The 16,625-nt window shown below is 44.4% G+C and overlaps 1 long non-coding RNA gene across 1 annotated transcript in view; it reads left to right on the forward strand.

Annotated features, from left to right (window-relative positions):
* The first annotated feature begins 2,684 nt into the window (after positions 1–2,684).
* LOC136792653 (uncharacterized) overlaps positions 2,685–16,625 on the forward strand; it is a 73,018-nt gene continuing 59,077 nt past the window's right edge. The window contains exon 1 of the long non-coding RNA XR_010836749.1: positions 2,685–2,784. This is a non-coding gene — a long non-coding RNA (uncharacterized lncRNA). The remainder of the gene's footprint in view (positions 2,785–16,625) is intronic.

Below are 16,625 nucleotides of genomic sequence, written 5' to 3' on the forward strand. Positions count from 1 at the left end.
CCAGGTATGCCGTCCATTTCATCACTCTGAAAAAGCATCCTCCCTGGGGACCTCTGACCTCCACTCTGGACCGGTTGCCCCGCAGCCTGGCACACGGTGGTCCCTCAGGGGTCCCGCTTCACCACCATCCTGGAGCTCCCCATTACCTCTCTTTGGGTTTGGATCTCCCATTTCTTGTTTCTCTTGTCTTCCTGTTTCTCTGCTTCCTCCACCATTTGGGTAGAACGCATCTCGCAGTGACGTACCAAGCGTGATTCAGAATACTTTTATTCTGTTCTCTTCGTTGATGCTTTGGCTGGTATAAGTACCTTTTTCATGCCCAGAATTTAGGCCTGTATATTTCCAGAACTGAAAAGGTCTGCTAAGTACTTAGCAGCTAACCGTATTTCAAACAGCCCTTCCCTCCCTTAACCTCCATTTCTAGAGGTTCCCTGTGCTGCTAATTCATTATTTTCAAGTTCTTCATTGTCAACTTTTAAAATTCAGGATTTTTTAAAAAAATCTACTTTTCAGCTTCTAAAATTCGGTTGTTTCTTTTCCAATGTTTTCCATTCTGGAGGGTTTAATTCTGGCTTGGAAATCATTTTCTTTCAAGAATTTGAAGGCACCGTTTATTGCTTTCTCGCTTCCAGTGTTGCCCTTGAGAAGTCTGAGGCCATTCTGGTTACTGATTATGTGACCTTTTTTCCCAGCTTTATCGCGATATAATTGATACATGACATTGTGTACAAGTTTCAGGTATCCAACGTGGTTTGATATATGTGTGTATTGTGATGTGATTACCAATAAGGCTAGTTAACATATCCATCATCTTATTAGTTACCATTTTATGTGTGTGTGTATACGTGGTGAGAACTTTTAAGATCTACGATCTTATTAGCACCTTCTAAGCGTACAGTACAGTATTGTTAACTATAGTTACCCTGCTGTCCATTAGATCCCCAGGCTTTACAAAATAAACTGGAGGTTTGTACCTCTGACCACCTTTGCCCATTTCCCCCACCTCCTAGGCCCTGCCTCTGGCAACCACCCGTCTACTCTGTTTCTGTGAGTTCATCTTTCTTAGATTCCATGTGTAAGTGATATCATACAGCATTTTTCTTTGTCTGACTTATTTCACTTACATAATGCCCTCAGGTTTCATTCATATTGTTGCAAATGGTAGAGTTTCCTTTTTTATGGCTGAATAATATTCCATTTTGTATATATACCACATTTTCTTTCCTGTTTTACTTTTCTTTTTTCTTTTTTTTTTTTGTGGCTATGCTATGTGGCTTGTGGGATCTTGGCTCCCCAACTAGGGATCAAGCCCAGGCCCGTGGCAGTGAAAGCGTGAAGTCCTAACCAGTGGACTGCCAGGGACTTCCCTGTACCACATTTTCTTTATCCATTCATCTGTCAATGAACACAGGTTTTTCTCATGTCTTGGCTCTTGTGAGTAATTCTTCAGTGAACAATGTGGGGTGCAGATATCTCTTTGAGATAATGATTTCATCTTCTTTGGATATATATGCAGGAATGAGATTGCTAGATCATATGGTAGTTCTATTTTTAATTTTTTGAGGCACTTCCATACTGTTTTCCATAGTGGCTGCACAAATTTACATTCCCACCAACACTGCACAAGGGTTCCCTTTTCTCCATATCCTGGCCAGCACTTGTTAACTCTTGTCTTTGTGCTAATAACCATTTTATAGGTGTGAGGTAATATCTCGTGGTTTTGATTTTCATTTCCTGATGATAAGTGTTGTTGAGCACATTTTCATGTGCCTGTTGGCCATTTGTGTATCTTCTTCATTTATTTATTTATTTTTGTCTGTGTTGAGTCTTTGTTGCTGTGTGCGGGCTTTCTCTAGTCACAGCGAGCGGGGGCTACTCTTTGTTGTGGTGCACTGGCTTCTCATTGTGGTGGCTTCTTTTTGTTGTGGAGCACAGGCTCTAGGGCACATGGGCTTCAGTAGTTGTGGTGCGTGGCCTTAGTAGTTGTGGCTCACCAGCTCTAGAGCGCAGGCTCAGTAGTTGTGGCACACAGGCTTAGTTGCTCCACGGTGTGTGGGATCTTCCCAGACCAGGGCTTGAGCCTGTGTCCCCTGCATTGGCAGGCGGATTCTTAACAACTGCACCACCAGCGAAGTCCCTCCTTGGTGTTTTGAAAGTTCGTGACAGTAGGCTCTGGCGTGGGCCCATTGCGCTAAGTGGTTAGTTAGCTTTTTCAGTTCTGGAAACATAGGTCCTCAAATTCTGAGAATTGAAATACATATATACATAAATATACACATACACACATACCTATTTCATGGATGTGATAGGCAGCCTACAAGATGGCCCCAATGATCCTCACCTCCTGATAATCATACCTTGTACAGTTCACTCTCATTATTGGACCAGGATTGGTCTCTGTGACCAATAGCACACAGTGGAAATGATAATAATTCACTTCTGAGATTGGGCTATAAAAGGCACCCGTGACTTCCATTTGGCCATGCTCTCTCTTTCTCTTGGATCACTTGCTTTGGGGGAGGCCAGCTACCATGTGAAGAAGCCTTATGGGGAGTTCCATGTGGCAAAGAACTGAGGCCTCCTGCCTTTAGCCAGCTAGCAACTGAGGCTTCTGCCAACAGCCCTGTGAGTGAGTCACTTTGGAAAGAATCCTCTAGCCCCAGTCCAGCTATCAGATGAGACAGCAGCCCTTGCTGACAGCTTGACTGCAACCTCTGAGGAGACCCTGAGCCAGAACTACCCCACTAAGCTGCTCCTACTAGATTCCTGACCTTCAGAAACTAGGTAAGAGAATAAATGTTTGTTACAAGTTTCTGTGTGGTTGGGGTAATTTTTTTAATGCAGCAATAAGTAAATAATATAATGCATGATTTCCTCCCCTCCATTTTTTCTGTTCTTGCATTCAGTGATTCCTGTTTCTTGGATAGTAGACTTCCTATAACAGTGTTTAAATTTTCATTTCTTTCCTATTTTTCTTTATCTTTTTACTTTCTATTCTGGGCGATTTCCTTAACTTTATTTTCTAACCTTTCTATTGAGTTTAACTTTTGCTCTTTCATTAAAACAAAAAATATTTTTACTAAGAGCTATTTTTGTTTTCTAATTTTTCGTTCCCTCTTTTTTTTTTTTTTTTTTTTTTTTTTTTTTTTTTTTTTTTAATGTAGGACCTGGTTCTGGAGTCCTTTAGTCCAGAGACCTTTAGTTTTATCTTCTCTAGAGGAGAAATCTCTGGTCTCTTGCCAGGTTGGGATCTTGGCAGTCTTGCTGCATGAAGTAGGGAGACAGATCTGGGGAACTCAGAGCTTCTTAAACTGAATTTCAGCCATTCCCACTGCCTTCAGCTTCATTTCTAGGGGTATCTTCCTTTCTGATTAGGTGCTGCTAATCCATGTTCCTCTGCTTTATCAACTGCTGGCTTAAGACTTTGTTGTGTTTTTTTCCATCTACATTCAGCTTCTGCAATTTGTTATTTTCTTTGCCTGTTCTCTCACTTCTGGTGGGTGTAAACCCTAAAACAACAACAACAAAACACACTTCTGTAGTTGTCTTCATGGGATTTCACGGAAAAGAGAAAAAACGATGTGTGTATTTAACCAACCCTCTTTACCTAAACCCTTCATGCCTTACCTGCTCCCACCTCTCTCTGGGACCTTCTGTGACTCATTTAGCCTCTTACTCATCAAGACAATGAAAGGGACATTGGCTTTCTCACTGTCACAGTGGTTCTGAAGTCACAGTCAATGAATAACTGCAGTAGGAACATTAGCAGGTCATTTCCAAATAATCAGTCTGTCCATACTTAACTGCATACCTGCTGGTTTGTGCCTGAAGACAGGTCAGTGGCCTTTAACTGCAGACTTTAACTTCAGAGCTGAGGATCAAGATTTAAGAGGAGGGACCTTCCCTGGTGGTGCAGTGGTTAAGAATCTGTCTGCCAATGCAGGGGACACAGGTTCGATCCCTGGTCTGGGAAGATCCCACATGCCGCGGAGCAACTAAGCCCGTGCGCCACAACTACTGAGCCTGCGCTCCAGAGCCCACTAGCCGCAACTACTGAAACCTACATGCCTAGAGCCCATGCCCTGCAACGAAGAGTAGTCCCTGCTCTCCACAACTAGAGAAAGCCTGCGTGCAGCAACGAAGACCCAACGCAGCCAAAAATAAATAAATAAATGTATTTTAGCAAAAAGGTTTAAGGGGAGGAATTTACATACACGTACCTTGGAGGTCCGAGTATGTGTATATAACACAATGCCAGTGGGTTTATATGCATCTATGTGCACATATACACATCTCAAAAATGAGCCTTCTTGCCAAACAAAACCCGGCTTTGGACTGTGGATGAAATGAGAAGCGTGAAAAATGTTTAGCCTGAAGTTTGTTTAAATATTCATGACGTCTTCAAAGCAAAGCTGTTGGGAAGACTAAGCCACCTGGAATACAGCTGGAATAGTACAATGAGGCATCTTGAAAAAAATCATAGAGTCCTATGCAGGGCTGAGAAGAATATTCAGAGGTGATCTAGCCCAGCCTCTGACTGCCTGCTGTAATAAACTATTTTGGGTAAGTCATGCTCATCATTAGCAAGATCAGATTAATATTTAGAAAGTGTAGTACTGTTTTGTCAGTTTGAAGATAATTATATTTTGGGTTATACAACTTACTTGGGGTAAGAAATTCCATTTATCGACTCCCTATCCTTCCTCATGAGATATGGTTTTAGAGAAGGCAGTTATGTGGCACACGCATCATTGTTTTCCCCTTTTGTACCCATGACAGGCATTACTAATCGATATGGCCCTCATTCTCTCTAGGTCCACATGTGAAGTCTCATGATCCTTTTCCTTGCAGTGACCACCAGCAATTGATTGGGGGTGGGGTGAGGTGGGGTGGCAGGCACACACACCAGATGAAACATAAAAGCCATTTCTGGTTGGGTCTTTTATCACCAATCTCAGCTGAACATGCTCCTGTTCACATTCCTTTATCCAGAACTGATCTAGGCATGATCCATAAAGAACACACTAGGGTAGAATTTTGGCTTTGTGGCCTAAAATCACTTTAGCAATTTTATTTTTCCTTTTGATATCTCACCTCCCATGTTTGTCCTGGGTTTTGATTTAAATTCCAGGAGTTTGCGTTTATGCAGTCAGTTTCTTGAACTGAATAGCTTGCTTTATTTATCCTGTTACACATCATCATCTTTTTTTTTTTTTTTTTTGCGGTACACGGGCCTCTCACTGCTGTGGCCTCTCCCGCTGTGGAGCACAGGCTCCGGACGCGCAGGCGCAGCAGCCATGGCTCACAGGCCCAGCCGCTCCACGGCATGTGGGGACCTCCCGGACCGGGGCACGAACCCGTGTCCCCTGCATCGGCAGGCGGATTCTCAACCACTGTGCCACCAGGGAAGCCCCATCATCATCATCTTTTTATTCTAAACCACGGGTCAGCAAACCATGACCCACGGACCAAATCCAGCCTGCCACCTGTTTTGTGAATAAAGTTTTATTGGAACATAGCCACACCCATAAATTTACACATTCTCTAAGACTGCTTTCGCATTAAAAGGGCCGAGCTGAGTAGTTGTGACAGAGAATGTCTGGCCCACAGAGCCAAAAATATTTGGCAAACAGACTCGGTGGGCTTCCCTGGTGGTGCAGTGGATGAGAATCTGCCTGCCAATGCAGGGGACACAGGTTCGAGCCCTGGTCTGGGAAGATCCCACATGCCATGGAGCACCTAAGCCCGTGTGCCACAACTACTGAGCCTGCGCTCTAGAGCCCGCAAGCCACAACTACTGAGCCTGTGTGCCACAACTACTGAAGCCTGTGCACCTAGAACCTGTGTCCCGCAACAAGAGAAGCCACTGCAATGAGGAGCCTGCACACCTCAACGAAGAGTAGCCCCTGCTCGCTGCAACTAGTGAAAAGCCTGCACGCAGCAATGAAGACCCAACGCAGCCAAAAATAAATAAATTTTAAAAAATAAAGTGCTTAGGTGGAGAAGAGTATTTTTTAAAAAAGACTCATTAGTATCCTCTGCGGTTGCATACTAAAATTAGCAGTGGGCATGGAGCTGACTCCCTCAGGGTAATTGGTGGGCCGTGGAGGTGCTGGCTCCTGTCGATTACTCTAAGATGTTTATTACCTCAATCTCCATCTTTGAAATAGGGAAGAAAAATACCTTTTTTTACATCTCCCAATTTTCTGAGTATATGAGATTTCAAGCAAGAGAACTTGCCTTGAATGGAGATTGCAAAGCAGAAGCCTGTGGGTAAGCTCCAACCCACAGGTGTTCTCTTTGGCTTACACAGTGAATTTTAAGAAATTGAATTAACTAAACATTCTTTTTTTTTAATCGAGAGATTTTTGAGCGCCTCCTGAGTAGTTAGCTAACTTTGTGACTGAGTTTGTTGTCCTACGTGGACACAACGGCTGGAGTTGAGTAGAAGCTTCTCCCTTTAAACAGCACACACTCTCTTGGTAACCAGTCCCCACCATGCCTATTATCTCCCCGACACTGAAACTGTGTCAGTTACTGTTTAAAACGTTCCATTTCAGTCATTTACTCTGCCCTCTGATCCTTGTAGACAGTTGAATTTGTAACTTCCAATCTAAACAGGAGAGATTTTCAGCTGGGTGTAAGGAAGAACATCACCTACGAGATGAAGCACACTTTACAACCATTTGAACTGAATTGATAGAAAACCTCAACTCCCTAATTCTATGCACTTTAAAGGAACTTATCTTTAAATCAGGACATTTAAAATAAGAATATGTGAAAGAAAAGCTGTTTTTAGGACACACATACATATATAATTGTGGACTGTGATGCCCACTTACTGAGGGCAAAATGTTACCTCTAAAGTTATGGGGAAACTCATAATTATGTTCAAATCCTAGCTAGGCTCACTGAGAGCTCACCTGGTACCTTGGACAGCACCCTCCCAAGTCTTAGGTGTGAGTTTGTTCTGCAAGGGAAATACTGTATCTAGCACACACTCGTAAAATTTCCAGCTAACTCTGGACTCTTATTTTTTAAATACTTGTAACTCCTGTAAAGGGGAACAGCAAATAAGAGAATGGGTAACTATCAAAACTAGAGTCTTCAGGACATTTTAATTATTTCCTTTATGTACCTTTTTAAGGTTTATGTACTGCTTATTTTAAAGGCCTGAATGGTGGCAGGGGGTTATTTCTTCTTCCTGAAAGCTACGTAGCATTTGCTCTTTGCTTTCTGCACTGTTCTTTCAACAATGTCTGGCACATAGTGAATGGTCAGTAATGAAAGCTTGCCCCTCCTATGGTGACATTTACAGTTGCTCATCTCAGTCACAAAAAAGCAAGGTGCTAATGGGAAAGGGGTGGAGCATTTGATCCTTTTGTGGAAAGTGTTTTTTTGGGCTTTCTGAAATAGGCTGCATTACCTCCCCTTGCCAACTTTGTTCACAAGCGGAGTGAGTGAAATAAGAGAATCAGATCTAGCATCCTCCCGACTCCCTCCCGCTATACACGTGCACACGCACACACGCTCACGCATACACGATGCATTTCAAAGTGAACGCCCCACAAGATACACAGCACATTGCCCGCAACACCAGAGTCATTCCTTGGGTCTGGGTCCTTGCTCATACTTCATATTTCACTACCCATTCTTGGCAGCGAACTTGACAGCACTTAGATCTTGTGCGGCCAAGAAGAACTCTCCTTCCCCGCCACGCTACATATTAATATCATTTCCCCTTCAGGCTCTTAGCACTGACTCTCTGTACTCCTCACTCGGCAGGTAACCATGCACATCTCTTGTGCTGTTATTTAAATCTGGTATTTAAGCTTAGCTATGTTGGTTTCTGTATCTCTCTGCCTGGTTATATGCAAACTGCGTATAAGGAAAGGTAGATATTAGCATGGTTCCCTGTGCACAGTAAGTTTTTTATTAGTCTACCCCAGAAGCATGCCTTGAGACAAGATCCAGGTCTAGTTAGTTTATTTGGGAGGTGATCCAGTGTAACGCAGTGAGGGAGTAGGAAAGTGAGATAAGCAAAGGAAGAAAAGAGGAGGGTGTGATAGGGATTGGTTCACCACGGTGGGCAACTGTGCACCATCCTGCTGAGGACCTTCTAAGATAGGTTGCTCCGCAAATACAAGCCACATGTGTGATTTAAAGTTTTTTAGTAGCCACATAAAGAGGAACAGATGAAATTAACATTAGTAACATATTTCATTTAACCCAATATATCTTTTTTTTTTTTTTCGGCCATGCGCCAGGGCATGAAGGAAGTTAGTTCCCCGAGGGATCAAACCCTTGCCCTCTGCAGTGGAGACGCGAAGTCCTAACCACTGGACTGCCAGGGAATTCCCAAACCCAATGTATCTTACACATCACTTCAGTATATAGTCAGTATAAAAATGATGTGTTGGTTGATTGAAAATCTCTGGATTCCTGCCATGGCAGCCTTTTCTCCTTAGTTTTGGTGTCAGCATTAAGGACTAAGACGTCTTGTGTGGTTACACAGGTTGAGCCCTGCATCACTTGTGGGGCCAACACTCACCTAGGCTTCCACAGACTGCAGTGTACCTGGAGCCCCTAAAAGCTATGCAGTGCCCATGCTGCACAACTCCTCATGCGAGGGCTGTCAGCCTCTTACCTCTTATTACCATGCTTATCACTTTGGAGAAAGAATAAAGGATGGTTAGAGCAGACGTAATTCACTTGGGCTCAGCTACAGTATTCTTTTAAGGGTCACTAAACATTTCAAGCACCTGACACCATTTCCTTGCAAGCCAGCATCATGAGTAATCAACAGAAGCCAGCACCTCCAGGGCCCTGTAATCGCTCTGAAGGAGTCAGCTTTAACCCCGCTGGGAATTGTAGCGTGCAGTCTGCCGAGGGTACCAGTGAGTCTTTTTTGCCAGGCACCCTTTGGAAGTGGCTCAGCCGGGCTGGGGCTGGAAGCTGGGAAAGAGCAACTTCTGTGTCTCAGAGCTTCGTGTCCAGGGCTAGGCTTCCTCACTCCCTCTTTCCCAGACCCCTCTTTCTCTACTGGACCTCCTCACCTCAGTCACCCCCAGGGTGTCTGGCTGCAAGAGTCAGTGAACCGTGGATGCCTACGGTCAATCTTTCAGTCACAGAGGGGCTCTGAGTTGATTTCACTCCTCTTTCAGTTGTTCCTCTGTGGTGGCAACAAACCATGCAAGTGAAATCAAATTGGCCTTATTGGTAGCGTCTGGAAAAAAATATTCAAAGGCGTTTGCAGGGAGGTAGTGGTGGAATTAATAGAACACAATTGGAAATCAACTCAGAAATCAAGCACTCCAGCCGTTTCTTGTTACACATGATGTGCAGGAGAATGGGAGGGGTTTTGGACTCATTCAGGGTTACACAGTGGGTTGGTGGCAGAGGGTTAGATTCTTCGTGGAAGAGGCTCTGTCTTATTTACCTCCCCAGTGCATTGTGTCTGGTACACAGTATTCAGTAGATGTTTGTGGAGTGAACTGATGCATTTTTATAATATCTGGATTACCTAGAGGTAAAAAGTACATACATTTCCTCCCTGTATGTCTGTGGGATGCGTGTGTATTGATTTTGCAAACCCAGCACTCATTACCCTTCCTGCTTATGGTACATCCCTCCCCAACACTGCAGGGAACCATATGATCCGGGTATGGCCAATCCGAGCATTCCGTTTCCCTAGCCACAGTGACTTGTTCAGTGATCAACACGTGGTCCAAGCCTGACCAGTCACAGCGTGTGCAGACTCAGTTCTGGGGATTTGTTTTGGTCCTCCTCTCACCAGCAGGGGAGAGGCAGCCTGAGAATGAAGCCAATACAGAAGAAAGCAGAACTAAGAGCTGGAGAAAGCATTGCCAAGTTGGTGGTGATGGCATTTGACCACCAGTATCTGTGTGTATCCAAAGCCTGTCCCTGGATTCTTCAATTATATAAGCTGGATATTCCCTTAAAAAAAAAAAAAACACAAAAAAACCCAGGTTTTTGTCATTTGCATCTGAAACCAAATGACAAGTAAACTAGCTTAAAGCACCAATGAAACAACCCACAGATTAGTTAGTACCTCCAGCATCCTGTTGTTTGGATTTTCACCCTCCCATGAGCTGAGGGAAGGTGGTCCCTCCCCAGCCTTAGGGGGTAAACTTTGATGAGCCTAGATTTGACTTAGTGATTTTATTCTCCTGGTGAATGATTGCTTTAGGCATGAGTAGGTGATGCAAACCTGGTGAAGGGAGGGAAGTTTCCTGCCTGAATTCTGGGATAGATTTTCCTCTTGGGTACAAAGAAGTAAACTCCTTTCCTGCCTTTGTACATGGCTGTGCAAGGACGTGATGACTGGATCCGAAGCTATCAGCTTGAGGCCATGAAGAGACAAGTCTGAGGATAGGAACCAGAGTATTAAGGGTGATAACGCAAGGAGATGGAAAAAGCCTGTGTCCTTGATGGTATCACTGAACTACTAAACCTCGTTATTACCAGACTTAAAAATTTGAGGTGTCATTATTTTTTCATTTGGCATTCTCTTACTGTCAGCCAGAAGCAACTTGATTGGAATAACTGTGTTTTAAAAATTTGTTTTTAATTTTTTAAGTTTTATCTATTTATTTTTGGCTGTGCCATGCAACTTGCGGAATCTTAGTTCCCCGACCAGGGATTGAACCCTGGGCCCTGGCAGTGAGAGCAGCAAGTCCTAACCACCGGACCACCAGGGAAGTCCCTGAATAACTTTTGTAAGTAGAAAAGAGAAGTGAGAACTTTGGAATCTTACAGGGAAGACCCGTATGTAAAATAATTGTATGAGGAGTTGCCCTTGAAGAAGTGGGGATGGAGTGCTGAAACCTTGCCCACTTGGACTCCAGTATCTTCCCTTATGACAGGACCCAAGTTTCCTCTGGAATCCTGTGCCTCTGCAGAACCTAGTTTGAAGATTGGCTTAAAGGCTAACTTTTAAGCTAGAACAAGATGTCTCAGCCTTGGCACTGTGGATATTTTGGGCCATAATTCTTTGTTGTGGGGGCCGCCGTGTGCATCTAGGATGCTTAGCGGCACCCCAGGGCTCTACCCACGAGATGCCAGTAGCACTCTGTGCCCGGTCGTGACAACTGAAAGTGTTTCCAGACGTTGTCCAGTGTTCCTTGGGTGGAAAAAATGTCCTGAGGTGTCCTGAACTTCTAAACCAGAATTACTCACGTCTCAATTATTTTAGAACAGTAAGTTTGCTGTATTGTGAGACAGTCTTGAGGTATCATTAAAAACAAATGAGGGACCTCCCTGGTGGCGCAGTAGTTAAGAATACGCCTGCCAATGCAGGGGACGCGGGTTCGAGCCCTGGTCCGGGAAGATCCCACATGCCGCGGAGCAACTAAGCCCGTGCACCACAACGACTAAGCCTGTGCGCTAGAGCCCGCGAGCCACAACTGCTGAGCCCGCGAGCCACAACTACTGAAGCCCGCGCACCTAGAGCCTGTGCTCCGCAACAAGAGAAGCCACCGCAATGAGAAGCCCACGCACCACAACCAAGAGCAGACCCCGCTCGCCGCAACTAGAGAAAGCCCACGCACAGCAACAAAGACCCAACGCAGCCAAAAATAAATAAATAAAAAATAAATTTATAAGAAAAAACAAAAACAAATGATTACAGAAAATAACAGGAGATGAGGAGGATGTGGAGAAATTGGACCCCTTGTGCATTGCTACTAGGAACGGAAAATGATGCAGCCTCTGTGGAAAACAGTTCGGTGTCTCTTTAAAAAGTTAAGTATAGAATTACCGTATGATCCACCAATACTAAACTCAATTCCTAAATGTATACCCCAAAGAATTGAAAGCAGGAACTCAAACAGATATTTGTACACTAATGTTCATAGCAGCATTATTCACAATAACTAAAAAATGGAAGCAACCCAAGTGTCCACTGGCAGACGAATGGATAAGTAAAACGTGGTCTCTGCATACAAGGGGAATGTCGTCCAGTTGTAAAAAGAATGAAGTTCTGCTATATGCTACAATATGGGTGAACCTTTGCAACGTTATGCTAAGTGCAGTAAGCCAGACAAAGAAGGACAAATGTTATGTGATTCCACTTATATGAAATACCTAGAATAGGAAAATTCACAGAGACAGAAAACAGAGTAGAGGTGACCAGGGACTGGGGGGAAGGTGGAGCTAGGGAGTTACTGCTTAACGTGCACAGAATTTCAATTTGGGGCGATGAAAAAGTTTGGAACTAGATAGTGGTGATGGTTGTACAACATCGAGAATGTAGTTAATGCCATCGAATTGTACACTTAAACCTGGTCACTAACCTGGTTGTAAAACAGCAAACTTTACTTTATACATACTTTTTTTTTTTTTTTTTTAACCACAATAAGAAAGTAAACAAAAAAACTTCAAATAAGTTAAAGTCATAGGCTTTTGCCAAGTTCTGTACTGTTCGGTGCAGTGCATGACCAAGACGCTGTGGCCTGTGACGGAACATTTTGAGGGGAAGGAGTAGGTGGGTTTGGGGACTCTGACCATTAGGGTTTGCGTTTGTGGAGTTCTAAGACATCCGTCCTAGAAGCGTAGGTTCTCTTGGGTGCTTGCCATGTACCAAGCTAAGGCCTTCACACAAATCACCTCAATGAACTCTCCAAACAACCCCACGAAACAGTGCAGGGGCTCCCATTGCTGCCCTGTATTTGTGATTGAACCGAGGCTCAGAGAAAGGGGTGGAGACCGTATTCAGTCATGCTGAGGTAGTCGGGTTCCATACGGTCCCATGCTTTTAACCACTGCCCTCTCTTTTGCTGAGATGTGGAGCCAAAATGCTTACCGTCGGATTAAAAAAACCTATTTCGAGTTTTCACTTAGTCAAACGGTAATAAAGGAGAAGTGAAACCTTTAGTGGCTCCCAAGCGGCCCTGCTCCTTCTGACTCTCCAGGTTTTTTTGTATTTTTAAAAAAATCTCATTCCACGGAAAATGTGTTTTCCTCTGAATGATGTCAGTTAGATCAGAGAAGCACTTTTCCCAGGAGGGAGGCTGAAGCATACGGGCATTTCCATGGGCCAGGGCGCACCTGAGATGTGAATTTACAGTTTCCTGCTGGGGCTTAGATGGCTATATCCACATTTTCTTGTCAGTCTCTCTGCCTTATTGGGGAGTGGATTATGGCTTAATGACTTAATGATTTAATCTTTGTGATCTCTAGACAAAACATGTCTCCACTTTGCTGCCAGGAAAATGTTAATTTATTCTGCTTTTGGATCTAAAGAGGTAACTGAAGTGACTGACGAAGCAGTGTGTGTGTGTGTGTGTGTGTGTGTGTGTGTGTGCGCGCGCTGATACACAAGGATCTGCGCGAAGAGAAGCAAATGTGGCTTAAATCTAGGGGTTTTAAGTGGAAAGTTCTTGAGTCTCCTTTCAAGGACTACTGCCTCCCCTTCCCCAAAATTGTATGCAGAACTTTGTGTCTAGGGCATGATTATTTTTTTGGAGGTCGCACCATACAGTGTTCACCAGAATCTCAAAGGGGTTTTGGAGAATGTCAGTCTGTAATTTTATGTTGCCTGTTAGCTGGCACGTCTTTCGCTTTGAAGAACCACAATCATCTTAGGTACAAGAGGTCCTTGATATTTGAGAAGCATCTTTATCTAGGTAAGGCGCTGAGCTATGGGAATTGTTATTATTTCGAGCTTGTTAAGTTTGAAGCTTGAAAAAGCCCAGCCAGATTGATAGAAACTTCGTCAGGATGAATCTGAGCGTGCCCACCTGCGCCTCCAGACGGCTGTCTCCTTCTCCTTCCAGCTCCTTCCTCCTTCTGCCCCGCTGCTCAAGCCCCTGCCCACGTTCTGTGCTCCAGGCCTGACACCACCACGGGGAATGGAAAGACCAGACAGTTTCACTTTATTTAACTCGTGTCTGGCACATAGTAGGAATTTTTTTAAAAAATGGTAGTTTAAAAAAAGCACACTCCTCCAGATCTCTGGGAAAATTGTTATTTGTTCCGGATGTAGAACAAGCAGATTCCTGTTCTTCTCTTAGGCAGAACCCAGAGACAAGCTCAGGTTTTACACATTTATGGCAAATGGGAAGCCGTCAGAATGTGAGTTTCTTTACTTAAAAAACAAACAAGTACGATTAGCTGAGTATTCAGCACGTGCCATGCTCTGTCTGTGATCTTGTGCAATATCTCCATCAGTCATCACAGCAGTCAGGGAGGTTGGTACTCTCAAAACCATGTGAGAGACCAGGAAATTGAGGTTTACAGAGGTGCAGCAATTTGCCCACAGTCAGATCAACAGCAAGCACCAAGAGTCAGGCTTTGAAAGCCCACCGTTCCCATGATGCTGAGCCAGTTCACGTGACCCTCACATTTTCTCATTTGATCAGGAGAGATTTCCTGTGTGAGAAGGACCACAGCCTGAAGGTTAACAGATGGTATATATTCCACGGACGTGTCTGTCTGTAATTCGCTTGGGATTAAGCAGTCCTTCTCAAATGTTACTGTGTATACAGATCACCTGGGAATCTTATTAATGCAGATTCTGAATCAGCAGGTGGGTGAAGCCTGGAGTGAAGCCCAAGATGCTTATTTCTCACCAGCTTCCAAGTGATGCTGCTGCTGTCGATCTATGAACATTTTGAGTAGCCAGGACGTACAGTGTTTACAAAGGACTTGCTCATATATGATCTTATTTGATCTTCACCCAAGCCCTGTGAGGTATCTATTATTATTTCTGCCTTCGAGGTGAGGACACTGAGAGTCTGATAAGAGATGGCTACCATTTTCAAGTGTCAGGCATTTCTAGAGATGCAGTTGCAAACAGGACAGATACGGTTCTTATTTAGAGACACTGACAGTCCAGCAAGGAAGACTCTGAATCATCAGATTGGAAAAGTTCTGAGTGCCTTTTTGAATGTTGGGTTCTGGGTGTTTCCATTCATCATAGGAGGGAGCGAAGCAGGCTTGGAGCGGGGGAAGATGATGTATTCGGTATTGAACATTGTGCTGACATCCTGGTGTAGCTGTCTGGTAGGCAGGTCTGGGTCTGGAGTTTAGGAGAGAGACCCAGGGTAAGGGGAGTTGAGAGTTTGAGAGCCATCAATGCAGAGGTGATAGTTGAAGTTACGAAGATTAGATTGAGGATACAGAAGAACGGGAAGCTGCCTAGAAGAGTTTAAATCGTGAAGAGCTTACAATAGGCTCCTACAATAGGAACCTGCCTGGCCAGTGATTATGGATTGGCAGAGGAAGAGGAGCCCACGAAAAAGACCAGGAAGCATCCACCAGGGAGGCAGGAGGAAAGCCGCAGAAGCTGAGGGAAGAGAGAACTTCAAGGAAGGAGTGGCTCATCGCTGATGACGGGATAAACCAGTATCACACGCCTCGTGGTTCCATGCCCCAAGAAGGGTACCACATTTCTTCTGTAATAAGATCCCTGCCTATCCAGAGGTGCATATGCAGAATCCAATCATGAGAAAGCATCAGACAAACCCAAATTGAGGGACGTTCTGCAAAACAACTGGGCTGTACTCTTCAAAAATATTTATTTCTTGGGGCTTCCCTGGTGGCGCAGTGGTTGGGAGTCCGCCTGCCGATGCAGGGGACGCGGGTTCGTGCCCCGGTCCGGGAGGGTCCCACGTGCCGCGGAGCGGCTGGGCCCGTGAGCCATGGCCACTGAGCCTGCGCGTCCGGAGCCTGTGCTCCGCAACGGGAGAGGCCACAACAGTGAGAGGCCCGCATACCGCAAAAAACAAACAAACAAACAAACAAACAATTTATTTCTTGAAAGACTAAGGAACTGTTCTAGATAAAGAGACTAAGGAGATATGACAACCAAATGCAACGTAGGTTTCTTGATTTGATCTTAGATCAGAATAAAAGCACTATAAAAGACCTTATAGGGGCTTCCCTGGTGGCGCAGTGGTTGAGAGTCCACCTGCCAATGCAGGGGACACGGGTTCGAGCCCTGGTCCAGGAAGATCCCACATGCCGAGGAGCAACTAAGCCCACGTGCCACAACTACTGAGCCCGTGCGCCTAGAGCCCATGCTCCACAAGAGAAGCCTCCGCAATGAGAAGCCCGAGCACCGCAGTGAAGAGTAGCCCCCACTCGCTGCTACTAGAGAAAGCCTGTGCGCAGCAACGAAGACCCAACGCAGCCGAAAATATAAATAAATAAATAAATGAAAAGGACATTATAGGAACACCTTACAAAATTTTAAAATAGGCTGTCTGTTAGATAAGAGTTGGCTATAAACAATGTGTCCCCCCCAAATTCACGTTATATCCTAACCCCTGGTGTGATGATATTTGGAGGTGGGGCCTTCATAAATGGGATTAGTGTCGTTATAAAAGAGACCCCAGAGAGCTCCCTTGTCCCTTCTGTCATGTGAGGACACAGAGAGAAGATGATTGTCTATGAACCAGGAAGTGGGTCCTCACCAGACACTGAATCTGCCGGCACCTTGACCTTGGACTTCCCAGCTCCAGAGCTGCTAGAAATAAATTCTGTTCTTTATAAGCCACTGAGTCTGTTGTATTCTGTTTTATATATATATATATGTATGTATATATATATATATGTATGTATATATATATATATATATATATATATATATATATATAGAGAGA

This window comes from Kogia breviceps, chromosome 15 (assembly GCF_026419965.1).
Source record: "Kogia breviceps isolate mKogBre1 chromosome 15, mKogBre1 haplotype 1, whole genome shotgun sequence".
In the NCBI taxonomy this organism is placed as follows: domain Eukaryota; kingdom Metazoa; phylum Chordata; class Mammalia; order Artiodactyla; family Physeteridae; genus Kogia; species Kogia breviceps.